Source organism: Anas acuta, chromosome 1 (genome assembly GCF_963932015.1).
Source record: "Anas acuta chromosome 1, bAnaAcu1.1, whole genome shotgun sequence".
Taxonomy (NCBI): domain Eukaryota; kingdom Metazoa; phylum Chordata; class Aves; order Anseriformes; family Anatidae; genus Anas; species Anas acuta.
Genome location: NC_088979.1, coordinates 32,323,223 through 32,348,045, shown reverse-complemented (window position 1 = coordinate 32,348,045; position 24,823 = coordinate 32,323,223). Strand labels below are relative to the sequence as shown.

At 41.5% G+C, this 24,823-nt stretch overlaps 1 long non-coding RNA gene across 9 annotated transcripts; it reads right to left on the bottom strand.

Annotated features, from left to right (window-relative positions):
- Positions 1-3,223: 3,223 nt before the first annotated feature.
- Positions 3,224-24,683, bottom strand: LOC137853368 (uncharacterized). Of its 9 annotated transcripts, none has more exons than XR_011094449.1 (7): positions 24,489-24,683; positions 22,422-22,537; positions 18,762-22,158; positions 14,601-15,804; positions 10,858-11,035; positions 5,562-5,710; positions 3,224-4,521 (listed from the first exon to the last, which is right to left on the bottom strand). It is a non-coding gene; the product is annotated as an uncharacterized lncRNA (long non-coding RNA). The 9 variants fall into 9 exon arrangements; XR_011094458.1 differs by lacking the exon at positions 18,762-22,158 and having other exon boundaries at positions 14,601-14,692; positions 15,043-15,804; positions 24,489-24,681; XR_011094457.1 differs by lacking the exon at positions 18,762-22,158 and having other exon boundaries at positions 14,601-15,218; positions 15,651-15,804; positions 24,489-24,681.
- Between the last annotated feature and the right edge of the window lie 140 nt (positions 24,684-24,823).

Below are 24,823 nucleotides of genomic sequence, written 5' to 3'. Positions count from 1 at the left end.
TTCTGGCTATTTAAAGACCTAGTGGATGAGATCCCCTGGAACGCTGTCCTTAGGGACAGAGGAACTGACCAGAGCTGGCAGCTCTTTAAGGATGTTTCCTGTAGAGCACAGGAACTCTCCACCCCTCTGCGTAAGAAAGTAGGCAGGGAGGGCAGACAGCCAGGATGGCTAAGCCAGGATCTGCTGGTCAGACTGAGGCGCAAGAAAGAAATACACAGTCAGGGGAAGCAAGGACACATGGCCTAGGAAGAGCACAGGGATGCTGTCTGGGTGTGCAGGGATGGGGGTAAGAAAGCCATGGCACATATGGAACTGAGCTTGGCGAAAGATGCAAAAAAAAATAATAAGGAGGGATTCTCTAGGTACATTGTCCAGAAAAGAAAGGCCAAGGAAAGTGTGCCCCATCTGATAAATGAGAACTGGCAACGACAGACATGGAGAAGGCTAAGGTACTCAGCAACTTCTTGGACTCAGTCTTTGCTGCCAGTCAGGTTTCCCACATCTCTAGAATCCCTGAACCTCTGGGCGAGGTTTGGCTGGGGGAGCAAAGTCCCAGTCACTGCAAGCAATGCCGTGCATCCCAGGGTCCTGAGGGAATAGACTGATTGAGTTGGCCTCTCTCCATCCTATTTGAAAAGTCCTGGCAGTCAGGTGAAGTCCCTGGTGACTGGAAAAAGGGAAACATCACTCCCATTTTTAAAAAGGGAAGAAAGGGATCTTGGTGAAATACAGACCAGTGAGCCTCACCTCTGTGCCTGGGAAGATCATGGAAAAGACACTCCTGGAAGCAGTATCAAGGCACATGCAGGACAAGGAGGGGATCCATGACAGCCAGAATGGTTTCACTAAGGGCAAATTATGCCTGACCCACCTGGTGGCCTTTTATGATGGAGTGACTGCATCAGTTGACAAAGGAAGACTGATTGATGTCATCTACTGGGATTTCTGTAAGGCCTTTGATACAGTCCGACGTGACATCCTGATCTCCAAATTGGAGAGAGATAAGTATTTGAAGGGTGGACTATACAGTGGATAAGGAATTGGCTTGAAGGCTGCACTGAGAGTGGTGGTCAATGGCTCCATGTCCAGGTGGAGTCCGGTGACAAATGGTGTCCCTCAGATCTGTCTTGGGAGCAATGTTTAATATCTTTATCAGTGGCATAGACAGTGAGAACAAGTGCACCCTTAGTAAGTTTGCAAATGACACCAAGCTGAGTGATGCAGTTGATAACAACAGAAGGAAGGGATGCCATCCAGAGGGACCTGGACAAGCTAGATAAGTTGGCCAATGTGAACCTCATAAGGTTCAACAAGGTCAAGTGCAAAGTGATGCACCTGAGTTAGGACAATCCCAGACATGAGCACAGACTGGGAGAACTCTCTGAGAGCAGCCCTGCAGAGAAGGACTTGGGGGTTCTGGTGGACAAAAAGACTGACAGGAGCCAGTAGTGTATGTTTGCAGCCCAGAAGGCCAGCTGCATCCTTGGCTGCATCACCAGAGGGGTGGGCAGCAGGGCAGGGAGGGGATCATCCCCTTCTGCTCTGCCCTTGTGAGGCCCCACTTGGAGTGTTGTATCCAGGGCTTGGACCTCAGTGCAAGAAGGATGTGGACATGTTAGGGCAGGTCCAGAGAACGGCCACCAAGATGGTCAGAGGGTTGGAGCACCTCTCCTATGAAGACAGGCTGAGGGAGCTGGGGATGCTCAGCCTGGAGAAGAGAAGGCTCTGAGGAGACCTCATGGTGGCCTCTCAGTACTTAAAGAGGGCCTATAAAAAGATGGAGAGCAACTTTTTACCTGGGCAGATAATGATAGGACAAGGGGGAATGGCTTTAAACTGAAAGAGGGTACATTTAGATTAGATGTTAGGAGGAAACTCTTCACTCAAAGAGTGCTGAGGCACTGGAACAGGCTGCCCAGAGAAGTTGTGAATGCCCCATCCCTGGAAGTGTACAAGGCCCTGGGCAACCTGATCTAGTGGGTGACATCCCTGCCTATGGAAGGGGGGTTGGAACTAGCTGATCTTTAAGGTCCCTTCCAACACAAGCCATTCTATGATTCTACGAACTTTCTTGTAAATCTTACATGCCCTCCAACTTCTGACTCTATTCTATCACTCTGTGATTCAATCAATCTGTGATTCACCATCCAGCAGCAGAGTCCCATGGTACCCAAGGAAGAAGAAAAAAGTTGAACTGGTGACAGTAGCCTGTTCTGGGTTTAGTGATTGCACATCAAGCCTATAAAGTTGAGTCCAAGGTCAAGACAGGAAGTCAATCAGCAACATGAGGCCAGAAGCTGCAAGATCAGAAATCAACAAAATATAGGGACTACCATTTAGCTCGGGCAAAAAAATACAAAGCAAGGACTGGGGTTAAATCATAGGGTCACAGGATAATTCAGTTTAGGAGAAACTTCAGGAGGTTGTTAGTCCAACTTATTGCTCCAAGCAGTGTCAGCTGTGAGGTCAGAGAAGGTTGCTCAAGACTGTTTCCAGTCATATCTTTGAAGCTCCTAGGGATCAAAATTTTAGTCTCTCATCCAGCCTCTGCCACTGCTGGGCTGTCACGCAGAAAAGAATTTCTATTTATATCCAGTCTGAACCTATCTTGTTTCACCATATGTCTCTCGTATATCATCATGTTCCCACACACCACTGAGAGGAGACTGGCTCTGTCTTCACAATGACCTCCCCATAGGCTCTGACATCCTCCCTCTGCCACCTCTTCTCCAGGCTGAACAAGCCCCTCTCCCTCAGCCTCTCCCCACAGGTAAGTGCTTCACCAACAACCATTGTGGTGGCACTGATGAACTTGCTCCAGCTTGTCAATAGTCTTCTTGTACTAGGGACCCCAAACTGGTTGCTGCATCTAGATGGTGTCTGATGAATACTGAGTAGGTGGGGATGACTACTTCCCTCCGTATACTGTCTGTGTTCTTGGTCATACAGCCTTGGTGGCTTTTTTCAATTTTTTGCTGCAGGGCTCTTTTGCAGCTTGCTATCTACCAAGTCTTCCTTTCCTGGTCCTCTCCACAGAGCTTCCCCAAACCTGATATACTGTCGTGGTTCCGCTCGAGTAGGCAGCCGAGCTCCACCACAGCCGCTCTCTCACTCCCCCTCCTCAAAGAGGAATGGGGAGAAAATATGTGGAAAGGGCTCAAGGATTGAGATAAGGACAAGAAAATCATGCAATAATTATTGTAACGGGCAAAACAGACTCAGCATAAGAAGACAGATAGTAAGATTTATTGCTCATTACTAACAAGCTAGAGAAGTGAGAAACAAAGAAAAAAAATAAAAGCACCTTCCCTCCCATCCACCCTCTTCCACCTCCTCCCCCCGAGCGGCGCAGGGGAATGGAGGAATGGGGGTTATGGTCAGTCTACAGCGCTTCTTCTCTGCCGCTCCTTCTTGGTCACTCTCATCACTGCAGTCCTTGACGAACTGATCCGGCTTGGGCTTCCCACAGGCAGCAGCTCTTCCAGAGCTGCTCCAGATATGGGTCCGTACCATGGGGTCCATCCCTCAGGAGAAAACTGCTCCAACCTGGCTCCCCCATGGGCAGCAGCTCCTGCCAGGTCACCTGCTCCTGCGTGGTCTCCTCTCCACGGGCTACAGGTCCGGCCCGAAATCTGCTCCGGCAGGGGTCTTCCACAGGTGGCAGCCTCCGTCGGTGCAGGGCCACCTGCTCCACCGTGGCCTCCTCCACGGGCTGCAGCGTGGAACCCTGCTCCACCGTGGTACTCCATGGGCTGCAGGGGGACATCCTGCTTCACCATGGTCCTCACCACAGGCTGCAGGGGACTTCTGCTCCGGCGCCTGGAGCACCTCTCCCCCTCCTTCTACACTGACCTTGGCACCTGCAAGGCTGTTTCTCACTCCCTTGACTCTCCCGGCTGCTGTGTGGCGCAGCATTTTTTTTCCCTGTCTTAAATATGCTCTCACAGAGGCGCAAAACAACATCGCTTATTGGCTCAGATCTGGAAAACAATGGGGCCCTTCCCAAACATGCGGCGGCTTCTAGATCTTTCTCACAGAAACCACCTCTATGGCTCCCTGCTACCAAAACCTTGCCATGTAAACCCACTACATATACCCAGCTTACATCTCTGCAAGTATTTTGTTTGTTTGTTGACTGGTTTTTGTCATTGTTGTTGTTGTATATTTGGTGGTTTGTTGTTTGTTTGTTGTTGTTGTTTTTTTGCAATTGCAGGGCTTTGTATTTGTCCCAATAAAATTTCATGAATTTTTTCAGCCAATTCCTCCAGACTGTCTGGGTTTATCTGGTTGGCAGCTCTGCCCTTGACTGTATCTACTGGTGCCCCCCAGTCTGGTGTCATCTGCAGATTTGATGAGTTCATCACCTCCTCTAGGTCACTAATAAAGATGTTACAGAGGTCAGGTCTCAGGAAGAGGATTGATCTCACTGCAGATCTGGTGGTGCAGAGAAGAGCCACTCAGGTCAAGGAACTCTGAGTATCTGTTTTAGACGATCCCCTGCTTGGAGAGATCAGGAACTGACTGACAACCAAATGACAGCAAAGGAATTAAAACAGGGAAAAAGTAAAAGAAAAAAAAATAAGGAAAGGAAAGGGAAAAAAGGGAGGGAGGGGGGGAATGCAAAGAAGGAACAGCAGTCAAGAGAGAAGAGTTTAAACTTAAAAGTGATAAGAGGTCATAAATAAAGCAGCAGAGTACTTGAAGAGATAGTCAGCCAGGACAAAGAAAACCACTCAGCTTGCCCAGGGCTTTTTGCACTGTGCCTGATTCAGTTTGCTTTAACTGAGTTCACGTTTGTCCATCACCATGGCTTAAAGGTAGATACAATTGCAAAGCAGAATTTCTTAAATATTCCTGAAAACTGTTGATTTTCATTTGAAGGTCACCATCTGAACATAAAGAAAGTAGTGTAACAGTAAAAGACTTCTAAACATAAAAATAATTATTTTGTATATTCCACTGCATGTATGCACGTAAAGGCTGACAGAAGAGTAGGAGAAAATTCTCCACTGGTCCCAGGTCCATATGAGCCTTTATTTCATTGACTTTATAGAAGTCTAAGTTGGGGTAAGCTCATCATTTGTGACTCCTTTTACAGTCAATAGACAGGAATCAGTACATCCAGAGAGTGATTTATTAGAGCAGTCTTAAATGATGAATCTCCTTGGAGACTTCAATTTCTCTTCATTGACTATAAAGGGAAGGTCATGTGTCTAGCTTAGACTTAGATGCCTAACTCATGGCAGAAAGCAGTAATCCTTCCTCCTGTAATTACACAGACCACTGGGGACACCACCTGAATCTTGCTCAGAACTGTTGATCCTTGTGGGAACAAGAATTTTATTGCATAAGACTGTAATAGGATCTAAATCTTCCTGCCTGCTTTTTCTCATTGCCTTTGGTTGACAGACACTGTTTTAAAAGATTAAGCCATAGAGACAGTGGGAAAGAGCTTGAGGGGAGATGTTGCTGTGCAAGCAGTGAATTTAGAAAATTAGCAACACAGATCTCACTAAGGTGAAAAAAAAAATGTATCTGTTTCTTTATACCATTGCACTAACCTGCTTCAGTCACAAGTTGCATCCTGTGGCTGTGGAGCATGCAGGAAGTCATAAACACTGAAATGACTTTAGAGCTGCTCCAACATGGTTTTCACTTGGTTTTGAATCTGTGTTGGAAGCACCAGAGCGCAGACTATAGCATGCAGGATCTGTAAGGAAACAATACACTGCCTCCTTGGGAACAGTGTGATTCCCAGGGGTCTGTGAGAGGCATGTGCCCAGGAGATCCAAATGTGGCATTAAATCCCAGTCTTAGAGCAAGGTTTGACCACCTAAACAGAAGTGCCTAAATGCCACAGCACCTCCAGTTACTCCAGAAGAACATGTGCCTTTCATAAGCTATGCATCACATCAGCCCCATATGGGCACTTCAGATGGCATTAGGCACCTCTTGTAAATTGAGTTGTTTGTTGCAGGCCAACAGAATAACTTCCAGCCCCAGATTACACATCAGCAAAGTGCCAGTTCTGGTATGCATCGCTCAACAAGTGACATATGCTATGTGAACAGCCTGGCACCTCTTCTCACATGTGCACAAAGGTGAACCATTTTAACAGGGAGCTGCAACAGCTGCAATGGTTGTACTCTGGCAACATTACTTTCTGTACTCTGCACTAGGTTCTCTTCGCACTTCCATATGCAGTATCACAGGGGAGAGGGAAGCATTTGTCCCATCTCATTTCAGAAAACACCAGTACAAATCTGATACAAATATGAATTGTTCACTGGAGAGAAATGAAGATTATTTGGGCACAGTTTAGCTGACACATTTTAAATATATTCTTTAAAATGACATCATGCGAACATCAATCAAGATCCAGTCCCACCATTAAAGAACACCAGGTGGTAAGAATCTCAGCAGGAAGGCTGCCAAGTACATTGTCCATCTCTTGTGGAAATTGATAAAGTTGCTCAGAGAAACTCAGTTTGGAAAGTCTTTAGCAGATAATCTTGCCTATACTTCTGCCTCTGCTGGATTGTCCTACTAAGCAGGTCTATCGGCCTGTCTCTCACTGAAATGTTTTTACTCAGGTTTTTCAAGTAACACAGTATGAGGATGACAACTTTTGATGAAGTAATCTGAGAGACAAAAAGATGTGTAATATGTATATGTGTGAACTTGTCCATGTGTCTTCCCCACTACATCAGTCGTGCCCCATCACTCTGCAATGGTCCCAAGTTACCGGACTTTCTTCATTTCCATAGGAAAATTATCTTAACATTTATTACTTAAAAAGTTCAATCAATAGTTATTATGTACCTAGCCTATATTTTATTTCCATGAGAAATGAAGATGTAAAGAAGAAGAAGAAGAAAAAAAAAAAAAAGGCAAAAATGTGTAGAGGCATACAAGAAAGAAAGAGCTTATGGCATATGCATGAGCTTAAAACTTCAAGAAAAAAAAAAAAAAAAGTTAAATTAATGAAGGTAGTTCGCAGTTTAAAATTAATTATTTTTGCATTTCTTTTTCTCAGAGGTTCCTCTTCAATATTCCAAATATAAATGGTGGTGGGATTATTTAGAAGTGGAGTACATTATAACTAAGGCCTATAGCAACCTCACTCAGCAGTGAAATTTGTTGTCTCCCTCTGATCCTCAGATTATGGAGATGAGGGGATGAATGTACATCAGTAAGATTCCCTACCGAGATAGCTTTTCACTCTTTTCAGTAAGAAAAAGATCAAAGGCAAAATAGCTAATTAACATACCAAAGGAGACAAAACCCCTAGAGCTTTATCGTTGTTGCAATCCAATAATAAACAGCCAAGTACAAAAAAGATTATTTGATAGTGACACACAGAATTGAAAGCCTTTGAAATGTCAGCTTCTCAAAAAAAAATATTTTTGGAAGGAAAAAATATCCATAATTATACAGAATAGTGCCTAAGCATTCGGGAGTAACTCTTCATTCCTGTGAGAGCTTGCTTGTAAAGCTTACTTTGCTTAAGAACAACAGCTTGGTTTGCCTTTATCTAAAATAAAATGGAAAGAAAAAGAAAAAAAGAAAGAAAAAAATACAAAAACCTTCACATCCCTTCCTGAGTAAACAGTTGATTCTTTTATAAATTAAAAATTAAGTACTGTTGTTCTTGTTCTATGAGAAAATATCGTCAGTCCCCATTCCCAGACCGGCTTCCAGCTTTAACAGACTTGGGAACAGTGGGAGACCAAGGTTTTAAACTATGCCTGTCTGTTGTGGCTAACGTCTATGCCATGTTGCAAGTTCTAGGTGCTTTTATAAAGCCAGATACAAAAAGACGAAATCATGTAGCAGTAACTTGTACGAAACTCAAATCAACTGTTCAGACAGCATAGATACACCAATACTAGTAAAAGAAAGTGGACTAGGGTAATGAGACCAAGAATATTAAACTGTCTAAGCAGTTTCTCTGGCACACTTTTGTCTCAGAGTAGCTTTTGTTTCACATCGCTGTTATGAGATTAACACCACTCTGAGGCCATTCCCAACAGATAGCTGGCACAGCCTGCCTGGTTTCAAGGGTAGTTGTAGATGTATGAGTGCAAAGTGTGACATTCACAGGGCCAAAGGATGGTCACTGTTCTGTTCCATTTACAGGTGCAGATGTAACCAATCACTCTGTGTTAGAGAAATACTTACTTCCTGGGTGTAGTGGGTTTACATGGCAAAGTGACATCCAAGAAAGCTGATTGCTATTCAAGAATCACATCCTCCAATCTCAAGAGCAGTCTATCCCAGGAAGTCCAGTGAGGATGAAAAGGGAGATCCTAGCAAAATTCAAGCATAAAAAAAGAAAGTATACAGAAGTTAGAAGCAGGGATGGGAGAAATACAGAGACACTGCCCAAGCCTGCAGTTAGGAAAGCCAAAGCCCAAATGGAATTGAATCTGGTGAGGTATGCCAAAGACAACAAGAAGAACATAAGTGACAAAAGGGAGAGTAGGCAAAATGTGGGTGTGCTGCTGAATGAGTCAGGGACCCTGGTGACACAGGACATGGAAAAGGCTGAGGTACTGAATGCCTTATTTTATTCTGTCTTTACTAGCAAGACTGGCCTTAAAGAATGATAGGTCCCAGAGATGAGGGGGAAAGGCTAGAGCAAGGAAGATATACCCTTCATGGAAGAGCACCAGGGCAGGGAATGTTAAAGCAAACTGGACATACATTCCATGGACATTAATGGGATTCACCCACGAGTACTGGAGGAGCTGGCTGATGTCATTGCGAGGCCACACTCAATTATCTTTAAACGATTATGGCAACTGGAAGAGTTGCCTGAGGACTAGAAGAAAGCATATGTCACTTCTATCTCTAAAAAGAACAAGCAAGATGGTCCAGTGAACTGCAAGCAGTCAGCTTCACCTTGATCCCTGGGAAGCTGATGAAGCAACTAACCCTGGAAACCATTTCCAGGCACATGAATGAGAGGAAGAGGATCAGGAGTAGCCATCATGGGTTCATCAAAGGGAAGACATGTTTGACCAGCCTGATAATCTTCTATGAAGAAGTGACTGGCCCATTTAGACAGGGGAAGAGCAATGGATATTGTCCACACAGACTTCAGTAAGGTTTTTGACAACATGTGTCATAAGATCCTCATAGAGAAGCTGAGGATGTATGGGATGGATGAGCATACAGTGAGGTGGATTGGAAACTGGCTAAATGGCCAGGCCCAGAAGGTGGTGATCAGTGGCACAAAATCTAGTCAGTAACTAGTGGTGTGCTTCAGAGTCAGTACTGGATCCAGTCCTGTTCAACATACTCATTAACGATCCGTGGATGTTGGGGCAGAGTATACCCTCAGCCAGTTTGCAAATGACACGAAGCTGGCTGTTATATCAGAGGGTTGTGGACCTGAACAGGCCAGAGAAATTGGCTGACAGGAAGCTCATGAAGTTCAACAAAGGGAAAGTCCTGCACCTGGAGAGGAACAACCCCAGGTACCAGTACATGCTGGGGGCCACCCAGCTGGAAAGCACAAGGTCCTGTTTCAACCAAATTGAACATGAGCCAGCAATGTGCCCTTGCCACAGTGAAGGCTAATGGTATCCTGGTATGCACTGGGAAAAGCATTGCCAGTAGATCAAGAGAGGTGATCCTTTTCCTCTGCTCAGCTCTGCTGAGGCCACAACTGAAAGTACTGTGTCCAGTTCTGGGTTCCCCAGTACAAGAGGGACATTGTACCACTGGAGAGAGTCTGTCAGAGGTCCACAAAGATGAGTAAGATGCTGAAGCATCTTTCCGATGAGGAAAGGCTGAGAGAGCTGGGACAGTTCAGCCTGGAGAAGAGAAGCACCAGGGGAAAGCTCATCATTGTACATAAAGTTCTGAAGGAAGGATGCAAAGGTGACAAAGCCAGACTCTTTTCAGTGTTGCTCAGAGACAGGACAAGAGGCAAAGGGCACAAACTGAAACACAAGAGGCTCCATCTAAACACCAGGGAACACTTTTTTACTGTGCAGGTGACAGAGCACTGGAACAGGTTGCTTAGAGAGGTTATGGATTCTCCCTCCTTGGAGATCTTCAAAAGATGCCTGGACATGGTCCTGGGCAACAGTGTCTAGATGTCCCTGCTCGAGCAGTGGGCTTCAACTAGATAACTTCCAGAGGTTCCTGACAACCTCAACCATTCTGTTACATCTTTTCACATCAAAAGTATTTTTGCTTTGTTAGGGCTATCATTACTGTAGGAGAAAATTGAATTTCTGTTGCTTTTACTCCACCTACACTCTGAATAAAGACAGTTTCAGAGGCCCAGTCTTCCACTGTGCCAAGCTTATCACACCAGCTAATACATACAGCAATATCTTTCCATTCCAAAGACACAATTATGACCAATAAATCCCTAAAAGATGTTTAGGATGTGGCAATTCATGGAATACATTGTGGTTTAGAAAGACCTAAGTGGTTCCTCAGTCCAGGGCATTCTGGCCTGAAGAACCATCGATAACCACATAAAGATATGGTCGGCAGGATTGATGCTGTTGCTGTTCTGATTTACATGTCAAAAGGGTCCAAATTACACACCACTGAGCTTGTCCTGACAGGTCTGGCAGCAAAAGACTTTGCTGCTTTTTTCCCCACTAATGGCAAATCAAAGCATGTAGCATAATTTTCCCAGAAATTCCCAAGCTACCAGAAATCCATTCTCTTCTTCAAGAAGAAAAGCTTTATTATGTAATCTACGTGAGTGATAAACCCAAACTGATCCATAACTACAAGCTGTGTCTCACAACTACCCTCCAGGTATGGCTGAGTGGTAATCCCCTTTACAAAGTCAGTCAAGAAAGAATTGAGGAGAAACCTTGTACTCACCTAATAAACAAAATATGTCTATGGATTTCTTGTAGAATCTGTGTTTTGGACAGACAGTGGACTTGTCTTTACTCTTCCAGAGTTAGTATTTTCAGTGTGAGTGAGAAAAAGCAAGTAGCCAAATTTAGTCTCTGTTGTACTTCTGTTTCAAAAGGACTTCAAAAGACTCTCAGAACACCTGCAGGACAGCAAAAAATTATAACAATATTGGGTCAGGTGTCTCAAGTCACACAAATGTCACATTTGAAAGTACTTTAGCAAAAGTGGAAACAAATATATATAGTAGAATGGAAGAAATATTGTGCCACACTGACTCCTTGGCAAGCTACCAAAAGATAAAAGTCTTCCAATGAATCAATATAAAAAGTCTTTTATAAAGCATAATATTTGCTTTAGCTACAAGACACAATTTTTATGTCCTTTATCTTTTCACTCTAAACCATTAGAGAATTTACCAATACCAAGTGTATGTTTTCTTGTCTGACTAGTCTCATCCCTTGTCTCATATTTTCCTAAATGTAATTCTTTCTCAGTCATTAATCACTAGAACTAGGCTGATATTTAAGAAAAAAAAGAAAAAAAAAAAAAAAAAAAAACATATTCTTGTAGATGGTTAAATGAATTCACTTTAGTTCTTGTTGCATTTACTTTCTCTGATTATTATAAGGAAAATGTTTCCAGGGAAGGGAGAGAAGAGAGAAATGTTAAGACAGGCAACTATCTGTGAGTATCAGAAAACAATCACAGAAATCAAATTAGAACAGAATATAGATGAATATGTTGTGACACACTGGTACAAATATTCGTCTATATTCTGTTTTAATTTGATTTCTCTGATTGTTTTCTGATATTCATAGATCAGTCAAAACTATTCACATTATGAATAACAAACACACAAAGACTTGCTTATGAAATGGAGAATTATTTCCATAAATTAATTGGGAACAGATTTCCTCACCAGATTTCTTCACGTCTATTCACACACAGCAGCAGCTTGTTCCATAGACAGGTTTTTCTTGCTTCACTATGAGTAACCAGGAAAGAATTTGACCCTTAACAAACGATTTTGAATAACGAATATGTTTTTTAAATATTTCAATCTGCTTCTGGGAAAACTCATCAGCAGAGCAGCAGGCAAAATTTGCTGTCTTTATTACTTTTTATTATTTAGCCATCTACTCTAGCTGTTTCTCTAGACCTCACCCTTTAAATGTCCCCACCCTCCCCTCTTTAATTTCAGCTGTTGTAGTAGACATTTTTGTAAAAACCTCCTGTTGGTAACATTCATTACACGTTAGTCTGCAAAGTTATGAAGTAAAGAATGCTTGGAATGAAAATGAGGAAAATAATTCCTACAGAGGAAATGCAGTGGTAATAATTATCAACTACACTTAGTTTTCACTGTTTGATTATGATTCTCAGCCAGCTCCCATAATTTCTTATTCAGAGGCAATTGTGGCAGCGGAAAAAGGAATAGGCTTTTTAAGGTCTTTGTGAGGCTCACTCAGTTCCTTTTTATGTTAGACTTATCCACACAAAAAGATACACTAAAAGAATATTGCTCAGATTGCAAAGTCAAGCATTCCAGCACTAGTAAATGCCAAAATTAAGATTTCCTGAAAACATTAATTCAGTCCCTTATGCATATGCATTGTGCCACAGTCTTTAATTACTTGATGACATACTATTTTTCCACCCAGTTCTTGCCTCATTCTGTGTTCATGCTGGATGGTGCTCGCTTAATGAGTAAGCTATTCAGCATTTTCTTTTATCCTCCACATTCAGTGTGTGGCCCCAATGCTTTATTTACGGTACACTATTCAAACCCTGCTATGAAGACAGAATTAATTTTCTCATGGGCTTTTCTATGGCTGTCATCACTATCATATCTTAAATATTCATTAGGCCAGAGAGAGGGAAATGTTGTAGCTTGGTGGTTGGAAGACTCACCTGGGAGGCTTGCTCTGATGCAGCCTCTGCTCCAATGAATACTTAAATAGCCTGTATCAAACAGAGCAGCTTTGAGAGAGAAGATGCTAACCAGCCAGTACCTACAGATTCCTGATTACAACATTCATCAAAGAGGTGGGTAGCTTAGGTTGAGGACTTCACAGATCAGGCAAAATCTGGCCCCTGACCTCCAGATGATTAACTATCATGTATCAGACTGCTGCTTTCTTTTCCAGTGAAAAGCTACTGGGGATAAGGGACTTAGCTATAGGAGGTGGTTTATCACTGTGTGATGGAGAGAAAAACTGGCTTCCCTCCATTTGGAAACACCTCCTAATGGTTCTCTTAGGGAGCTTCTCACCAAACTTTCTGACTTCAGCTTCCTTTCTTGGATATCCATTTTTTTCCATGCTCTGTGTTGGCGCTCAGATTATAAGGCTGTAAGTCAAAACCACATTGCCCAACAAAGGATATAAGCATGTCCTAGTCCACAAGGAACCTAAAACAGGCTAATTCTTTTGCCTCGTGTTTCCTAGTAGTCTTCTTACATAGTGTTCCACTGGCACCTGTGGCAGAAAAGCTCTGCTCCAAGCAGCTCTGCACCCGTCTCTTTCTAAACGTAGAGAAGCTGGGGTTTGAAGCCCAGTCTTCAGAAAGCAAGGAACCAAAGTAGGCTCTAGCATCCCAATGCTATCCACCTCCTTTGCTTAATCATACCTCTGCTGAATCAATGGCAGAATTTTGAGAGGAGGAATGAATAACGTCACTCAAAAGCACTTAATCTCCCGGCTAGGGTAACTTCCTGCTAAGTTTAGTACAGGGTCACAAACTGCAGGGTTTTTTTTAAGCTGGGAGGTATATTCGCAACTTGTTAGACTGTCTGTGGTTGAATGCAGCTGTCTTTGACTTTGAAATTTATTCTCAGCTATGACAGCAGTAAACATCAGTTTTTGCAAAACAAGAGTCAACCTCCACCCACTTTAATTTAATTTCTTTCTAACTCAGATAAAACTTGATTATATAATGCCTGCCTTCTTCAAAGTCTCTTGCTTGTTTGAGGACTTGGTTTCTTAATTGCTGGGGGTTCAAATATTAGAAGTAATACTTTTTTTTTTTCTGATGCCAAAGATTTCTCATAAGCAGGTTTCTGTTAGTCGTTTGTTTTTTTTTTAAAAAAAAAAATCTCCTATATCTGTCTGCACTCTGTATAAAACATTCTTGTGGATTTCAGAGGAATTTTCATAGGATTTTTCCCCTTTCCTTTTAAATCATCTACTTCAGAATCTCAACTTATTTTTTAATCATTGGAAGACATATAATTTGTCATAGAAACACAAGCTTTCTCACATACAATACACTCCAATTTGAATTTAAATGAACGTTGATGGAGACAAAAATGATCTAAAATTCCATCTTTCTGCTGGGAATGTATTTGAAAGATTACAAACATCTGAAAAAAAAAATCTCCAAAATTAGCTATAAACACAAAAGCAATCATTGACTCATTTCACCTTAGCTTCCCAGGTAGCAATCAGGTGACAATAACATATAATCACCATTGCCTAAGGTCAGATTTTAACTCATGTCCTTAACCCTTCAAAGTTTATACCAATCTTTTGAACTATCTAGATGGTTTAATAGGCTCTTTTATTCACCCACATCTAATTACTTGTCTCACATAAATATTTGGTTTTGATTCATTAGAATACTTACTCTGTGCTCATGAAGCACTAGTCAATGCATAAAACCCTTAGTGAGGATTACAATCATTAAATAATCTCTTGCAAGCTCACCGTAATTTTCATCTGTGGGTCCCGTTTCCTTTAACAGGCCAAGAACACAAGGGCCAGCATCAGTGAAGGATGAAGTTACAGACTACACAGACCTGAAAACCAGAAAGCCCAATTATTGTAACTCTGCCACTGAAGGGCATCTGGGAATTGCTACTGATTAGCAGCTAGACAATAGCCTAACAAGCAGTATGTCTGCATTTCATCAGAGGGCTCCAGAAAACATATGTGGTATTGTATAAATAGTGTGTAGGGACCAGAAAACAACCAAATATAGCACTCAAAGATACATAGCTTGAACTGAACACATGGTGATGGTAATGATTGGCACCCAAGTGCATGCTGAGCACAGGCCTAAAGTAACGAACCAATTACAAAAATCATGATAGAGGCATGGGAAATGATCATTAGGAAAACATGTCATGATGTATAATGAAGTAATTACTTGTATACAAAAGTGAGTTGTATCTGACTTTTTGGATGCATACTGTGGGATCCATCATGTGCTGCTCCACCAAGAGTAGAAAGTGTTGTGCTTCTTACTTGCCCCATGACCTCAATAAAGGGACCTGTGTTACATCTCCAGTGCTACATCAAACTGCACCAGAGTCTTCATGGTAACTGCAGAAAATACCAAGGTTGGAACAGGTGAATGTGGCCTATGGGTAAGACTATTTACTCTGAACAGCCTCCATTGTCTTGGGGTCTCTGAATTGAATGCCTTGAAGCATAGGAGAGCCAGCTGGAGCCAGACAAAAAAAAAAAAAAAAAAAAAGCAGCCTTCTAAACAGTCTAATTTACCTTTGTTTCCCCCAGACATGGCCGTGTTGAGAATGAGAACCATGAGGTTGTTCTAAGTCGTGCTTATTGTCACCATGACTTATTCTTAGTTACTGGAAAAATAGAGTCTATTTCATTATGGGTATAAGGACATCTGAAGTATCTACATGAAAACTGCAATCAGAAAAATAACTAAAAAAATAACCAAAAATGGATATTTTCATTTACAAAGTGCCTGGAGTTAGACAACAGCTACATCCAGCTGATGGGTACCTCTCCTTCTTTCCACATCCTCCTTTCATCACTAGCAGCCACAGATGTCTTCTGCACAGCCCTGCCTAGAGGTCCTCATCACCTCCTCCAGCCCTGCTGCCATCACCATGAGGCAGATGGGTCTGCACACATGAGCAGTGAGAAACAAGAAAGCCTGTGGAGAGAGATAGGGGGAAAAAAAATGAATCCCCTCACTAGCTTCACGGACAGCAGCAGCAGTCAATAGGAAATGATTATATCTACATCTTTAGATGTAGAGCTTAGGGATATGGTTTAGTGGGGACTGTTAGCATTAGGTCAGAGGTTGGACTCGATGATCTTGAGGTCTCTTCCAACCTAGAAAATTCTGTGTGATTCTGTGTGATTATTCCTTATAATCAGCAACTCAGGTTACACTTTCCAGATCAGTGGAAGATGTGTGTTGGACTTCTTCACATAGTGAGCTCTGAAAGTGTCTCTTTCTCCAAGTGAGTAATCTAACAGCTAAATTATGTACATGTAGCTATGTAGAAAATTGGCAGAGATAGTGCATCTTCTGACTTTTTTTTCCCCTCAACACAAGAACGAAGTTTTTATAGCTATAGGGATTCCAGCTCACTTCATGGCAAAGTGAGCACAGGGTAATTCCCTGAAATCTGCAGCTCTGCTGTGGGAGCATGGGGAAGGACACAAGTTCATTCATTTGCTTAGAGTTTCCGGACTCAGTCCACGGACAGGTTTGGACTCCAGCCCGAGGCACTTTGCTTTGCTCACACACAGAGAAGGGAGCTTATGTATCCACCTGGGTTCTGTAAAGGACAGAATAAGGGACAAACACTTTATATCTAATAACATCTGGCTTCTCCTGTTTAAGCTGTAGTCTTTCACCATCTGATGCTAACAGATCATCCAGACTCTCTGAGAATGGAAAAGGATTACGATCATATCTGTCTACCTTTGGGGTCATGATTAGTAATGTTGCTATTTTTATTCCTTTGCTGATGTACATTTAGATATTTCACAGACACGTTTAACTTACTTTGTCAATAGTCTGTCTCCTTTTTGCTAATTTATATATATATATGGCTATGAACTTCTCTATTTTCCTTTCATTTTTATAACATCTAAACTATACTTATGTCTTCTTTTTCCATCTAGCAGTGCTTCCTTCTTGATATTGGAGGGTACTGGGTGAGAGGAGCGGAACTTCTACAGAAGTACTCAAAAATGTGTATTTTTCCTGTACAGCCTTACACTGTAGATATGCCTGTGCCAAACCTTGCACCTTGCTGAACCTGACCCGCTGACTTAACTTCCTGTCTTGGCCTTGGTGCTGCCTTATCACTGCAGGTATGTCTGGTGGTCCCTGGGCTCACAGACAGCCCTTGATCCCTGTCCATGCTCTGCTGGCCTGTCATGGGACACCATGGAACTGTGCTTTTGTCAAAGAGGACACTCTGCCAACCTTTGTCCTGGCTTCTCTTCCCTGCCAAGCATCTCTGGTTGCACCCTGACACTACGACATTCATGAAGCCCTTTTTCCCTAGCATGTTATTGTCTGTAACATTCAGATCCTCTGATCTGTTTTCATTTAGTAAACCTCCGCATGGGTCCAAGCAGCAAGAGTGCACAGAGCATCCCTCAGTACTGTGTGAAGAAATGCTTCATGAAGGGAATGCAGAGATGTTTCTGCCCTCGGGCACAGTGGGATTTTCACAGCAGTCAATATGCTCTAGGATGCCAGTGACTTTTCTTCAGTGGGACTTCTCAGCAAGGTCTGCTGTACTGCCAAGAGCTAGGGCTGCACCCAGAGCAGGCAGTGTGAGTAATTGATTTCTCAGGTCACTCAGCAAAGAAAACAAACCAAAAAAAGGCCTCATTTCTGACTGTTTGGAATGTCTTTCACTTCTTCACCCAAAGAGGAACTAAAAAGGAAATGAAAAATGCTTTTTCAGTGTATAGTATTCCACTCAACAGAGAATAAGAGTGCTTTGGACACAGAAAATTAGTATGAAACCCTCTGCCACTGAAGGGAGAGAGACAAATTCTCAAAATTGTCATGTGACATGGATTTTCCTCTTACTCACAGGCACAAAGGCCTGAAGCCAGGATTTGGATACAAGTCTTCTATTGCTAGCAGTAGTTGAAGCCACATCTCCTAGACCCACAGCCTGGATCGAGTTAGGATTCAGAGCTCCATTGCAACATTGCTCCATGTATTGTTAGCAGGACACCATCTTAATGTCTGCTTCATAAAGTGGAACAGTTCTAGGAAGGACATTAAACTGCACATCTTCCCCAAAATACCGCTGGTGTGGGCTGTCTAACCAGCAAGACAGTCAAGATCAAAGCCATCTTCTGACTGATTTGTCATGGCCAAACAATCCAGGACCATCTGTGTCATCAAATGTGTGTCATTTGTGTCATCCCCTTATCACCAAGTGTCAGTCTCCTGTGAGGTTTTCCTCCAAGTCACAAGAAGAATCATCTTCTGTCCTAGCAGTTACAGCTCTTGAATGCTGGGAGGATTATATAAAAAATGTCATCTTATCTACATATTATCTATATTATCTACAAGAACAACCAGCCCAGCCCCAAGTAGCTTACCAGGAGGGACCTTCCCTGGCTGCATAAGGAAAAATTAAAATTGTTTCAGTACAGCTCAGGTACTCAGTACTATATCTCCCAGAAACTGAGCAAATGCTCTGTGACCATACTGCTGAGGAAAAGCTGTTTCTCTATTCTGCCAGATTGTCACTCTTGACCCAAATTTATGCTAACTTTAGGACAACTATCACCATATTTTCCAAGGAACTTAACTGGTAACAAAAAATAATTACCAGTTACCACCTATGATTTCTACTTTTTCCATTTGAGTAAATTATTTCCATTCTACTCCATACTTTTCCACTTTTTATGCAAACTCATACCAGTCCATGTAAAACAGACTGTAGAGATTCTTTAAAATCAGTCCTCCAACCCAAATCATTCTGACAAATTCAAAGCCAGTACTAAATATTAATAATCTAAATTAATAATATTTTGTAGCTATGTAAGTGGAATATGGATTACAGGAGAAAGACTTATCAGACATTTATGTCAGTAAAACTGTCTAGATGAGAAAGTACTCACCATCCTCTTCTTTTTTTTTGTCATCTCTTTCAGTCACCAGTCTTATCACAAGCCATCTCTTCTTATTTCCCTAATACAATGATCTCTACATCTATCTGTCATTCAGCCTTGAGTGAAGTGGCTGTTTCACTCATCTGACAGAAGTAGAGTTGGTTTGCCAAATTTCCATCACTATCACTGAGTGGCACAACTCTGGGATATTAATAAATACTTTCTTACCTAGGGCCACCCAGCATGGATTACTTTGGAGGCATCTCTTATCTTAGTGCAACAATTATAGCATTTAATAGGTTGAGGGATACAGCGTATGTAAGATTTCAGGAAATCCCTTCACAAGATTTTCATTCCTTAGTTGAGATGCAGGGCACAACTATTTAAGGATTAGCTCTTCCCTCTCCCAACACATGCCTCTTTGATGATACCACATCCTTCTAGCTTCTTCTGTAGAACAGAAATGGAGAATAGACATGCTGGGGGAATTGTTAGGCTCAGGGTCCTTTACACCTTTAAGGCAATTACATTCCAAGACAAGAGTATCTAATGTGCAGCACTTTCAGCATGTGTAATGGGTATCTTTATGAAGTCACGAAAACCTCCAGATATATTGCCTTTTTAAAGACTGTCATATGTTATAAACCTTCAGCCAGGTTTAATGCAATTTTGTAGGTTTTTTTATGTTTTCAAAGTGGAAAATGTTTTCTCATAAAATATATGGGCATTTTTTACTCTGTAAAGAACTCTGTGAACTTTTTTTCCCCCATGGTGGGGAACTAAAGGCAGAATTTGGTAACAACCGAAGATAATTAATTTGCTGATTTGTGTGTCTTAACGTACATTCAAACAGACACTCAGCACCATATTATCTGAACATTATATTTCTGTAATGGAGGAGCATACAAAACAGTTTCCAGAAAGTGGCAACTGCCAGAGCAGTACTTCAACGAATGAATACCATATATAAGTGTCCTTTGCATAGTACTCTGCACTGAGCAGATGATATTTGTGTCACATGAAGGGTAACGTCTTCCAGAGATGTTCCAGTGAAATTAATTCCACATGATTCATAATCAAGATGTATGGAGGAAAGCAGTTCACATATTTCTGAGCAGACGTCTCTGGCATCATTGCCTACAGAAGTAGAGGGCTGGGCATAATAACAGGCACAGAAGGTGTTGATATTCCTCTCTCTTAAATTAACCAGGCAGAGCTTGTTGAAAATATCCCATCAAAATGTATTTCTGAAGGAAAAGGTTGTGTCAGATAGACAAAAGAAAATCTATCTGTGTATACATTTTTCTGCTTCTGTAGGCCAGATCTTTGACTGTACAGCTTCACATCTGCTCAGAATTGCACATTTCTCTCTCATAGGTAGAGTTTCTCAGACTCACACCTCCAGTGCCACAGTCAAATTTCTTCTTTCTTGGCACCTTAGGTATGAAGCTAAGCTTCTCACTTCCCTTATCCCTTCAAAAGTTGTTTGTTTGTTTTTTTGTTTTTGTCCAGTGTTGTTCTGCCTTTACTGACAGTCATTGAAGTTTGATATAGCTATCTTGCTATTTCTGCACCAGGAATTTCCCTGTCACGACCTCTGAACTTAATTCTAATAGTGAGAGGAAGGCAAATCAGAGAAAGGAACAACACCTTACCCCCAAAACATATTTTGTAGCTGAATACTTGTGCACGTAATGAATTCCTGGTGTCAAGCTGACTGCATTTGTGTGTAGGCAGGATGACCTCACTGTCACAAAAGCTGTTTCTATGTAAAATTATCCCTGTCTTACATGTCCCATCACTAAAAAAATAAAATAAAAAAAAAAACTTTAATTTCTCTCCTCAGAATAAATCTGTTCTTGGTTACAACTTTCTTTTCTATCAGGATTTCTCATAGGAAAAAGACTTTTCTTTTGAGCTATTGTATATACGGGGCTTACAAAATGATAAATAACTTTCTGGTTCACATGGTGTTAAACTGGAAATCAGAGTGAAATGCTGGAAGAGCAATGATGGAATGATATTTAGTGACCACCCCAAAAAAGATGAGCTGCTGACGGTCTTTTCTAGCAGAAATTTATAAATCTCTTTAAAGCAGACCATGTTACAGAAATCTTGCTTAGAATGACAAAGACATGAGTAAGTGTGACAAGTCCCTCATCAAAGAAAAAATGTTTCAGTCCTCTGTCCAAATAGATTTCAAAAGACACAATGAGCTACCAGTTTTGTCTGTAAATGGACACAGAGTGACAGATCAAGTATGGCTTTTAACTGATGATCATATAGTAAATAAGAAGAGAATGCCTCCACAGATAATTCAGGCACTGTTATTATCCAGCTCTTCCGATACTTCCATAACCATTTCATCTTACCTACTTTGTTCGCCCCAGTCAATCAGGCTCAGGAAAAAAAAAAAAAATCATCAAAGGAATAAAAGTACAAGTAGCACTTCTATTTTCACTGCTGACATCCCTTATGGTTCATTACCTAACCTGGCAGACCACTTCAGACTTTGAGTGGAACGAAACACATCTGACCTCCCAAAGTCTAAGCAGCAGAATACTTCCTTCCGAGTGAAGCAGGTGACCCAAATAAAGCACCCATATACACACATACATCTACAAAGTCCACACTGACAGACTTTCATGGGACTCCAACCATGGTGGCTCTGCCTGGAACATGGGGAGTATGCACATCTAAACCTGCTTGCTTGGAAGCCATCCCAGCAGTACCCAATAATGTAGCACTATTCTTATTTTCTTATTGCATGGTGAAATCTCTTCCTTTTTCCAGCCCCTGATGGAACAAGGGTGAGAAAAGAATTAACTGACTAAAGCATGGGAGAAATGGGAAGAAATGGCAGTGAAAGAGAGTAAGTGCTGAAGATAATGAAGCCACTATTAACTTCTTCTCCTGAGAACCCTGTTTCTGGTTACTAAAGGCTCAATTCAGCCTCCTGAACATAAGTTTATAGTGTCACATTAGACCTTGAGGGTATCTATCTCTCCAGCTGCCACTCCAAAAGCACTCACATCTATAAATCCTGTGGAATACGTGTTATACACCTGCAGATGTCAGGGTTACCCTAGGGTATCTAACATGGACGGAAACTTGTGTTTAAGGTAACTGTATCACTCCCTTGTGGTATGACTCAACCTGAGACTAAGACATCTAAATTTAGGACCAGGATGCCATTGACTAAACAAAAGCACAAAGTGACATTTGAGGCAACCTACAGTATCCAGGACAGTCAGGTCCTGGATCCTAAGGCATCTCAAATAGCAGTAGATTTGAATGTTTACTCAGGTGTCTGACTGTGTCCTGTATAAATCAGTTTCACATATGGTCAGTGGAGATCTTGGCTTATTTCAGTTACACACATACAAGGAGTTAAGTTTAAGGTGCCCTATAGTGTGGAAGACACATGGAGATGACAGATATGACAAAATACACACAATAGAGCAATAATTTTCCATAGTTGTACATGAGAAACAAGGAAGATATTTCTGGGAATCGAAAACATCAGTGAGTCAATGTGTGGGCACCTGAATTCACTTCCCAGCCATTGCATTCAGTGGTGCCTAGAAAGTGCTTCAGATAGTGTTGAAGTAAACACCTGCAATAGGACTATAATAAGATTATAGCTGATACCTTCTTTTAGACACCTACAGTTAGTCATCTTTAGCTGGAGCTGAATCCCATCTTACTGATCAGATAGATGTAGTCAGAACAGGCACAGGATCAAATCCATCCACCATTCAACAGCAGGTCTGCACACCCTAGTTCTGAATGGCACAAGAAACTCTGGATTACTGCAGGAGACAGTGCACTTGGTCAGCTAGGCTTTAAGATGTCCTTATAAAGGTAAAAATAGGACATTATACTTCTAGGATCAGCTCTGTCAGAGAGGTATAGATAGAGCCACTGAAGGCCCAGTTGCTTAAATAGCTCTATACAAAACTACTAATTCAGATCATCTTAGGGACTGCATAGTGCTGACTACTTACATGGTCTCATGGTTAACCACAGCGTGTTAAGAGTTGTTAAGAGCACCTAATGAAACAAATCATCCTGTTGCTCAGTAAAAGTGACTGGTTTACTATAATTTTTCATCTTGAACTGGTTACAAAAAATAAAAAAATAAAAAATAAAAAATAAAAACTGTTTATGACCCAAGTATCAGAAGGACATAGTTTACCTTCCTGTTCTTGTTTTACTATTAAACTATATATGTTGAAAGTCACTACATGGGCAACAAATACAACAACTCTACAACACTTTCCACCATGACCTCTGTGTTCATGTGTTAAGCTTGGAGAGATAGACCAGACTAAACAGAGAGGATATTAGGTCTGCTTAGTTTCCACAGGCTTCATTGAGATTCAGGTCAAAGAATATGTCAGATATTTAGCCTGACTTCTTGCAACGAAGCCAGAGAATTCCACCTAGTACTTTTTGTCAAGAAGACATTACTTTTTCCATTATGGTGGTAAACGTTATTATTGTTTTGGATAGGAAAGCACTATGGCTGGTCTAGAGTTCCTACATTATTAAGATAACTACCCATGGCCAGATAAACACCATCACTCATAACATCAAATCAACAGTAGTACCATGGCTATCTAAAAGTTTTGTCTTGTTATTGTTTCTGATCTAAATTTATAAAATGTCAGAGGTTACTTTCCATCTTGCTGGATTTCACTGTTTTGGGGAATGTTAAATGTTTCAATGCTATGTGGAATTTGGGTTTCTGTAAACTCCACTGTCATTCTATCATTGCTGCCTCTGTGTCCTCCCTTTAGGTGATGGGTAGATCTATAATTTATTACATTTTGCAAATACGCTGCCAGCTTACTGTCACTTGCTAGTCTACTTTTGAAACCTCTCTTTCGACAGTAGCTGACAAAGACTGGGCAACTAGACAAAGACACTCCATTTTGGGTCTAGGAAAGCTACATGTAGGAGATGTGAAAGGAAAAGACAAATTGCATTGTCCTCCTTGCTTTCTTTGGCATTAAGATAGTAATGAAAGGAAGGAATATAGAAAAGTTGGGGTTAATAAACCATTTGTGATATAACTTTTGATCACCAGTTCTCAAAATCATAAGCATGAAGATAAATATACATATATCCAGATTAGAGCAATGGAAAGGAGGAAGGGAGGAAAGGAGGAAGGGAGGGAGGAAGGGAGGGAAGAAAGAAGGGAGAGAGGGAGAAAAGGAGCGAGGAAGGGAAGGAGGGAGGAAGAGTTAAACTCTGCCTATTACAACAACATTTTAAAAAAATAAATCAATTAAATTGTTTCAAATCTTCTGAAAATCCTGAAACATCAATACTGTCATGACAGTAGACATTTTTACTCTATGTTCATTATAAAGTGAATATATTTATTGTTTATGAAAAGAAATTTTCTACCCTATTGCCTAGGCATTTACAATCTTCCCAGCTAACTTAATGTCTTTCAGGTCTAACCTTGATAAAAGTTGCAATTTTTTTTTATCCAGTATGTCTTTAAGCCTTGTGGTTTTGCCAGCACTGAGAAAGGCCGTTAAAAAAGAGATGGTTAAACACAGGTTAACTAATGAGATACTGAATTTTAATACTCAAGGTAGACAAGCACTGTTTTGCATAAAATCACAGTTCAGCAGTGATTAGCTGGCACACTCTTAAACACAGCAGTGTTCATCTAAAGTAAACAAGTGGCATTATGTTAGATAGCAGGAGAAAAACACTTACACAATACAGGAGCCAAAGACCCGCTCAAAGGACTTGTGAAAATGTTACCCCCCTTGTCGGGTGCCAATCCCAACAAGCTTTTGGTCAGATTGCCAGACAGACAGAAGCCATTTGTCCACAACATGGGCCGACAGGACCAGGAAGGAGTCTCAATGCCCTGTTGTTTCACACAGGATTGCAAACAGCCAGTAGATGGTAGCAACTGTCGGTCACTCGTAACCTGAGCTGGATTCCTGCCGACAACCTAGTTATAAAAAACTCGGCATTTCATTATCAACTGCATGAGCCTGCCATGAGAAAACTTCATTAGCCTTTGCAACTGCTAATTTTAGTTG